Source organism: Callorhinus ursinus, unplaced genomic scaffold (assembly GCF_003265705.2).
Source record: "Callorhinus ursinus isolate GAN/ISIS: 27379988/994484 unplaced genomic scaffold, GSC_fseal_2.0 scaffold12, whole genome shotgun sequence".
In the NCBI taxonomy this organism is placed as follows: Eukaryota; Metazoa; Chordata; class Mammalia; order Carnivora; family Otariidae; genus Callorhinus; species Callorhinus ursinus.
Window position 1 is genome coordinate 69,360,182 of NW_027397074.1, and position 7,945 is coordinate 69,368,126.

Below are 7,945 nucleotides of genomic sequence, written 5' to 3' on the forward strand. Positions count from 1 at the left end.
ACAACTGAATAGATTCAGATAATATTCAGATAAATATTTTGAGATCTATTTCTCCTCGTCCCAACTCTTACTATTTGCTCTCTAAAATTCAGGAGCTGAATACATTCAGAAAACTTAGTATCCTTCACTATCTGAATTCACTACCCATAGTTTAACTCTTGCTCTCTGAATTTAGAAATAAATAAGTTTGGATAGCCAGGGATAATTGTACAAATATTTTTTCTCTTAAAAAAGTTGAATTGTAATATACACTATTCAACAACTTGCCTTTTCTGCTTATACATATATTTTTACACCATTCCATGTTAGTTCATAAAGATCGATTTTTTTTTAATATGCCTAGCTACTAAGATCTTTTTTCTTTTTTAGATTTTTTTTTAAATTTATCTTTTGATAGAGAGAGAGACAGGGAGAGAGGGAACACAAGCAGGGGGAGTGGGAGGGAGAGAAGCAGGCTTCCCCTGGAGCAGGGAGCCCGATGCAGGGCTCTCTCCCAGGACCCTGGGATTGTGACCAGAGCTGAAGGCAGACGCTTAATGACTGAGCCACTCAGGCGCCCCTCGATCTTATTTTTTTAATGTCCACATAGTATTCCACTGTATAGTTATGTCATAATTTATTGAGTTTCTTATTGATGAGTATTTACTAAGTATATACCTAAGTATATGCACTAACATGGAAAGGCATCCCGATAATACATATATTTTTTTCTCTGCCCTTCCCACTCTAAGAGTGTCTGACTGTGGATCCACTTTTAATTTAGAACTACATGGTTTGGCTCTTAATTATAAGCTAGATTATAATTACACTTTTAATGATGCATGTTTATCTCATCTCCCCATATATTGTAAACTGTGAGCTCTTTGGAACGAGGAATTATCTTCACTTCTGTGTCTTCCAAAATGCCTATAAAAATGTTGGGCACACACTTTGGTAGATCCTCAAAAAAGTTACACATAGTGTTACCCTCTGACCCAGCAATCCACTCTTTTTTAAAATCATTTTTGAATATGATTTAAAATTTCTGTTTTATATCAACTGCATTTTTTTTTTACCTTTTGACCTCCTTCACCCAAACAATATTTTTATGTTAAAAAGTAAGTTGGACAGTATGTATGGTCTGTCTAAAATTCTGTAAAAGAAAAAAATAAGCTGGTTAATATAGATACAGAAAAAATTTTTGGTGGAATATACACCACCTGGTAACAGTCTAGAGATTGGGACAAGGGAGGGTGGGCAACATGAGAGGTAGTTACTTTTTTGTTATAGTTTTTAATAATGTTTGAATGTTTTTACTATGCAAGTATCATTTTAGAAGCAGAAAAAGTAAATATAAAAAGTATACAAAAGTACTACAAGAATGTTCCTTGTAATATGCTTTGAAATAGTGAAAAATTGGATGCTGAAGAATTGGTTGAATAAGTTATAGTACATCCTTATAGTGGAATACAATTCAGTTCTCCCCAGAATACAGTTACCAAGTCACAATCACAAAAATAAGGGACATCTGGGTGGTTCAGTGGGTTAAGCGTCTACCTTTGGCTCAGGTCATGATCCCAGGGTCCTGCGATGGAGCCCCATGTTGGGATCATTGCTCAGTGGGGAGCCTCTTTCTCCCTCTGCCCCCCCAACTTGTGCATCTGTGTGCTCTCTCTCAAATAAATAAATAATTTAAGGGCGCCTGGGTGGCTCAGTTGGTTAAGCGACTGCCTTCGGCTCAAGTCATGATCCCGGAGTCCCGGGATCGAGTCCCGCACTGGGCTCCCTGCTCAGCGGGGAGTCTGCTTCTCCCTCTGACCCTCTTCCCTCTCGTGCTCTCTATCTCTCAAATAAATAAATAAAATCTTTAAAAAAAATAAATAATTTAAACCTTTAAAAAATAACCAATAATAATATGTTTTTATGTAGCTAAAACTTAATTATTTCTAGGAATAATTTAGCTTTCAGGGTTATTTCTACAATGTTTCAATTTTTAATAAGAAGCATGAATTACTTTTTCAATTAGGATAAAAGGCCATTACTTAATACATGTTGAAATTAAGGATTTTATGATTTTTTTTAACCTCTTTAACTATTCTATTCTGTTATATCAGGTAAGTCTAATGTTTAACTTTTATGCATTAGACTTTTATGTAAGTTTCAGGAGACTATAGCTTTAGTAGGAGACTGTTTGTTTAGTTGTGTGACCAAGAACCGTGGGCACTAAAGGCAGGGAAATCCTGCAATAGAATGCTAGGTGCAGAGGTACATATCTGTATGTTTTTGGATTTCAATTGCCTAATTTTCATACTAAGTCTTTGAAATCACATGTGTATTTTATACTTACATCATATCTCAGTTTGGTTGCTGAATTTTCAATAGTTAAAATGTCCTACCAAAACATTAAAGTGTGTTTAAAGGAAAAATATTTTATAGTGCTTTAGTTCTTAAATTTAAGTTAAAATTAATTAAAATGCAAACATTCAGTTCCCCAATCATACTAGTCACATTTCAAGTGGTCATTAGCCACATGTAGCTGGTGGCTGCATTATTGGACAGTGCAGATAAAGAACATTTCCATCATTACAGAAGTTCTACTGGACAGTGCTGGTCTAGACATTGAACTCTTGGCTGATAAAATCTTATTCATTTTGGAACCCTATTACTTAACAGTGCTGGTCATTCAGGATATAGTCCATAAATGAGGGATTCATTCATGGATCCTGAACTGGGGTGACCATAAATGGGAACCTAATGCAGAAAGAGAAGGATGAGAAGACAAATCTTCACAGTTTGACCTTGGGTGGCTCTGAGGAAGGACAAATAGTTATTGTACCAGAGGTCTTTTGAGCTTGGTGTTGCAAACAGTTAATGATCTATGGAGTCTGTTTCTTCTCCCCAACTGACTTAATATAAAAAAGAACTTGTGTAATGGACTTTTAGACCTAAGCAAGTGCAAAGACTGTCTTTGGAAGAAGGTGGGGGGCCCAGTGTAAACTGGATCCCACTGGATCCACACAATGGTTGTCTGCTGGTGGCAGGAGGGGGCAGCAGAGAGCTGCTAGGGTGGTGCTCTCTGGGGAGCCCCAAAGTACCCATAGGTGGGAAAATGGAGTATTAGGGTGAACTCAAATTAGAATCTCAAGACCAGAAGGAAAGCTAGCCTAGTAAGCACAGTATCAAGAGGGATGCCAAACCAAGTTGAGACCAAGGTATAAGAAAATATGCTGGGGTCTGTAGTTGCCCATCCCACCTCAGAGGGAGATTTGGTCTTTTCTTTCTTTTATTTAAATTTTAAGCAAAATGAAGAAAATCAAAATTACTGTTAACCACACAGAACTTTTGGCAATTTCTGTAGCCAAATCATTAGGTAAAATTTGGGGGTATTTCCTTCCTATATCTTTTTCCCCTATATAATTTGAATGTGTGTTTTGTTTTGTAAGTGGTATGTATGTATTTATTTGTAAGTGGTTTTTATTTTTTTATTTTTTAAAAATTTTAAAAAGATTTTACTTATTAATTTTTGGAACACAAAATTAGGGCAAGCCCTAATATCCCCAGTATGTAAAGAGTTTTTAAAATAAGATAAAGCCAAATAAGTTAGTACCAAAATGGTCAGCAGAATATATGAATAGAAAGTTCATAGAAGGGGAACTCTAAATGATTCTAAATGATACACAAAAGGATGATCAACTTCACAAATAATTAAATACAAAAGATTTTTTTAAAGATTTTATTTATTTGAGAGATAGAATGAGATAGAGAGAGAGCATGAGAGGGGGGAGGGTCAGAGGGAGAAGGAGACTCCCTGCTGAGCAGGGAGCCCGATGTGGGACTCGATCCCGGGACTCCAGGATCATGACCTGAGCCGAAGTCAGTCGCCTAACCAACTGAGCCACCCAGGCGCCCACCTACAACATCATTTTTAATGGTCCCCTCATCTTTGGTTGATGTGGATTTGGTCTGCCTGATTTAACCAACTGCCAATTAGAAGACTAGGATTTTTCTAGTTTTTCACCATTTGAAATAATATCAATACTAGGTAAATCTTTGTGCCTATCCATAATGATCTTCTTAGAATAAATGTCGAAAAGTAAAATTGTTAAGAGTTAGTTGGACAGTTAGGTAGTCAGGGCCGGGGTCCCCAACAAGAAAATATGGAGTCAGGATAGCTAAAATAAAACAGCGCAGACATCCTGTTTTGCAGCTTAGACAGGACTGCACTAACATTCTGCTCTGCAGCCTTTGCAGAAATGACTTCTGCAAAACGTTCTAAAATAAGACAATGAACCACAAAGCATTTGTCAATATCACGGGCAAGGGGCAGTTAAGACATAAGCCCCCGGATGTCAGCAAAAAAAGACCAGCGGCACGTGGACATTAACCTAAGAGGTAGACAGATATGTGACCAAAGTCCTGATTGGCACTACTCAGCACACCCTGATTACTTAAGATAATTCAGCAAAAGAGCTCATAAAAACCCCTAAACTTCGAAACTCGGGGGCAACCCTCTCGGGCCCCCCTCCCTCTCGGGGAGCTTTATAGTTTTGCTCAATAAACTTTGCTTTGCTGCCCACCCCTCTTCATCTGATCTACCTTTTCGTTCTTCTTTGAAGCAGTGTGACCAAGAACCGTGGGCACTAAAGTCAGGGAAATCCTGCAATAGAATGCTAGGTGCGGAGGTACATATCTGTATGTTTTTGGATTTCAATTGCCAAATCCTTCTCTTGGAAGGCTGTAACAGTGTACACTCTTCCACCAGTACCCATTTTCCCAAACCCTCACCAATTCTGGGTGGTATTAAAGATAAGCAAGCAAACAAACATCTACCACACCAAACAACCCAACAACTTTGCCAACTTGATAGGTGAAAAAAAACAACAAAAAAATGGCATGTCATAGCATTTCTTTGGTTACTAGAGATATTGAACATTTAAAAAAAAATTTGTCATATATTTGTGTCTGTGTGCCTATTTTTGTTATTGTCCGTTTTCTTTTCTTTTTTTTTTTTTTTAAGATTTTAGTTTTAAGTAATCTCCACATCCAGTATGGGGCTCAAACTCACATCCCCGAGATCAAGAGTCGCACCCTTGCCTGAGTGAGCCAGCCAGATGCCCGGTGTTACTGTCAATTTTCTAAAAGATACTTTCCTATAGAGTTTTCTAAGTGCTGTCTACACAGTGAGGATATTAATCCTTTAAAATATATGCTGCAACAAACAAAGAAATAGTTGCAAATATTTCCTACTGTACATCGCCTCTTCATTATTTTTGCATGTGGCTTCCCAGAGGGTTTTTTTTTTTTTAATAAACTTGTTATTTTGGAGTAATTTTTGGAAAAATTTTATGTTTATGGAAAAGTGGCTGCAATAGTATGGAGAGTTCCTACCTACCTTTCATCCAGTCTGCCCTAGTGTTCCCTTCTACATAACCGTGGTGTATTTGTCCAAACAAAGCAATACCATAAGGGTTTAAAGTTGTCTGTTCATGGGTGCCAGAGAACCAAGCAACTCATATCATCTTCATCTTTCTCTGATGGAAAATCTAGTTGAAAGTTTGGTTGATGGACATTTTGAACACATTTTTTTCAGACAGTATGATTTTGTGTATTTTCTGGTCAGAGCACAGAAATCTATGTAATTTCAGAATGTTCTGAAATTCATCATTAATAGTTTACTAACAGAGCTGTGGGACTCTTTTTACTATGAATAATAATGTTTCTATATGCCAACGCATTCAGAGTTTTGATTTTGAAGGGCTCTGGAGCCTGGAAATTCTGCTGGAGGATTTAATCTACCGTGGTTCCGTTTAATCCCTTACCCTCCCCACTATCAGGCTGCTCACTTCCTGGGGTTAGAGGGCAAAAGTGGGAAGTATGCCTAACATCATCCTTAATAGGAAGTAACATGCCATTAGAGCCTTTTCTAAAGAGAGCTATCATCTTTCTTTTTCTAAATTACAGCTTCCCCACTGATAGATTGATAAAGAAGCATTTGGTCTAAAACGGTCTTTTCCTAGAGCAGAGTGGAATTACCTGGGATGACGAGACAGGACAGTGTCAGAGCAGTGACCCGTGGTCTGAGCATGGAGCTCTTCGTGCCTGCTCCACGTCTGATCAGCCCTGATCAGGGGCTTTAAGTCCAGTCACCTCCCGTCTGGCGCCTCGTTTCCTCATCTGCAAAGCAAGGGGGCTTCAATGATCTCTTTCCGGTTGGAGATTTTCTCAGTGATTTTCAAAAACAGATTTTATAGGGGTTGATGGATATGTTTATGATGTGGATTGCAGTCATGGTTTCTTGGGTGTATACATATGTCAAAACTTATCAAAGGGCATATTTCAAATATAGGCAGTTTATTGTTTGTCATGTGTATCTCAATATGGCTATCCAGAAGGAGATTTTATCCAGCTTCTAGAATGATGAGGCAGTAGAAAGGACAGTGCTCTGTTCTGATAAAAATCTGTTTCCATCATCAGTAATAGAAACAAACAGTGCTTTCTGGAGTTTTCCCCACAGCCTCCTACTAAGGTTTGTACTTTCTCCTCCGATTTCTATTTGTTTTTTAAAATGACTATTGGCATCCATTCCAGGGAATGTTCATTCTGCTCATCCCAGGCATCATCCTCGATGCAGACTGCCCAAGACTCAGGAGTGTGGGGTCCAAGCTTCTCTTGGATGCCCACTGTGGCTCTAGGTTCATTTCCAATATCCCTTTCAGGAAGAGAACTATCGTGTCTCTAACACTTACAGTGAATGTGATTCATTGGGTAGTACTCCTCAGAGAAAATTCCGCTTCGTTTGAAAGTGTGCTGTAAGGGCGATAAAACAAAGTTCACAGTGGAACTTCACAGCGTGACGTGTGGGTGAGGAGCTGCAGGAGGCTGTGTGGAGGTGGTGATCTGCCCCCTTCCTTCAACACACCCTGGGAAGCACCCTTTCCCCAACTTCTTCCATTCCCAGCCAGGCATCAGTCACTCAGCACAGACTCGAGATTCTCCCAAGGAAGTACTTTTGAGCCCCTTTCACACATTCCCTCTGCTACCACCTAGTCTAGATGCACCACTTTATTTATTTATTTATTTATTTATTTTTTAAAAGATTTTATTTATTTGACAGAGAGAGAGCACAAGCAGGGGGAGTGGCGGAGGGAGAGGGAGAAGCAGGCTCCCCTGCAGAGCAGGGAGCCCGATGTGGGTCTGGATCCCAGGCCCCTGGGATCATGACTTGAGCCGAAGGCAGTTGCTTAACCAGCTGAGCCACCCAGGCGCCCCTAGATGCTCCACTTTAAATCCGGATTTCTTCAGGAAGCTCCTCACCTGGCTCTCTGCTTCCAGTGTCCCTGCCCTGCAGCCCACCCTGCCAGATTCATCATTCTCAATACTGCCTTCCTCAATCACTTGCCAGCTCAGCAACCTCCTGAGGCTCTCCATTTCCCCCTTTCATCAGGGGTAAACTCTGCTTGGACTGTGAGGCCTTCACTATCAGCCCTTCTCATATCTTCTCCTATTTCCCCTTTCTCACCATGCCCAGGGGCATGTCTGCCCAAGTGGGGCAAGTTTCCTCCTGGACCCAATCCCATGCCATGTGTCTCTTCTGGACCTTTCTCACCTTTCCCTACCACCAGGCTGTCCTCAGCAAATCCTACCTGCCTTAAGACTCACTTGGCTCAGACCCCATCTTTTCCCAGAAACATTTACTGATTCTCCAAGTACATTCATCCCAAGTCCTATGACTACTGTTTACTTGCTAGGAGCTGGGCATATGAGGATGAATTACAGCCTCTGTCTTTTGGTTTCTGTCTTCTCCCTGAAACCCAAGAGAATGAAAAACCAAGTTAATCCAGGAGTTTCTTAAACCAGAAACCCCATACATGTATACCTTTCCCCTTCAAGTACGTACTTGAGAATTCTAACCCCTGGATTTAAAGTGTGTGCAGAGGAATAATTTGACACACAGAGGACAGAAGAA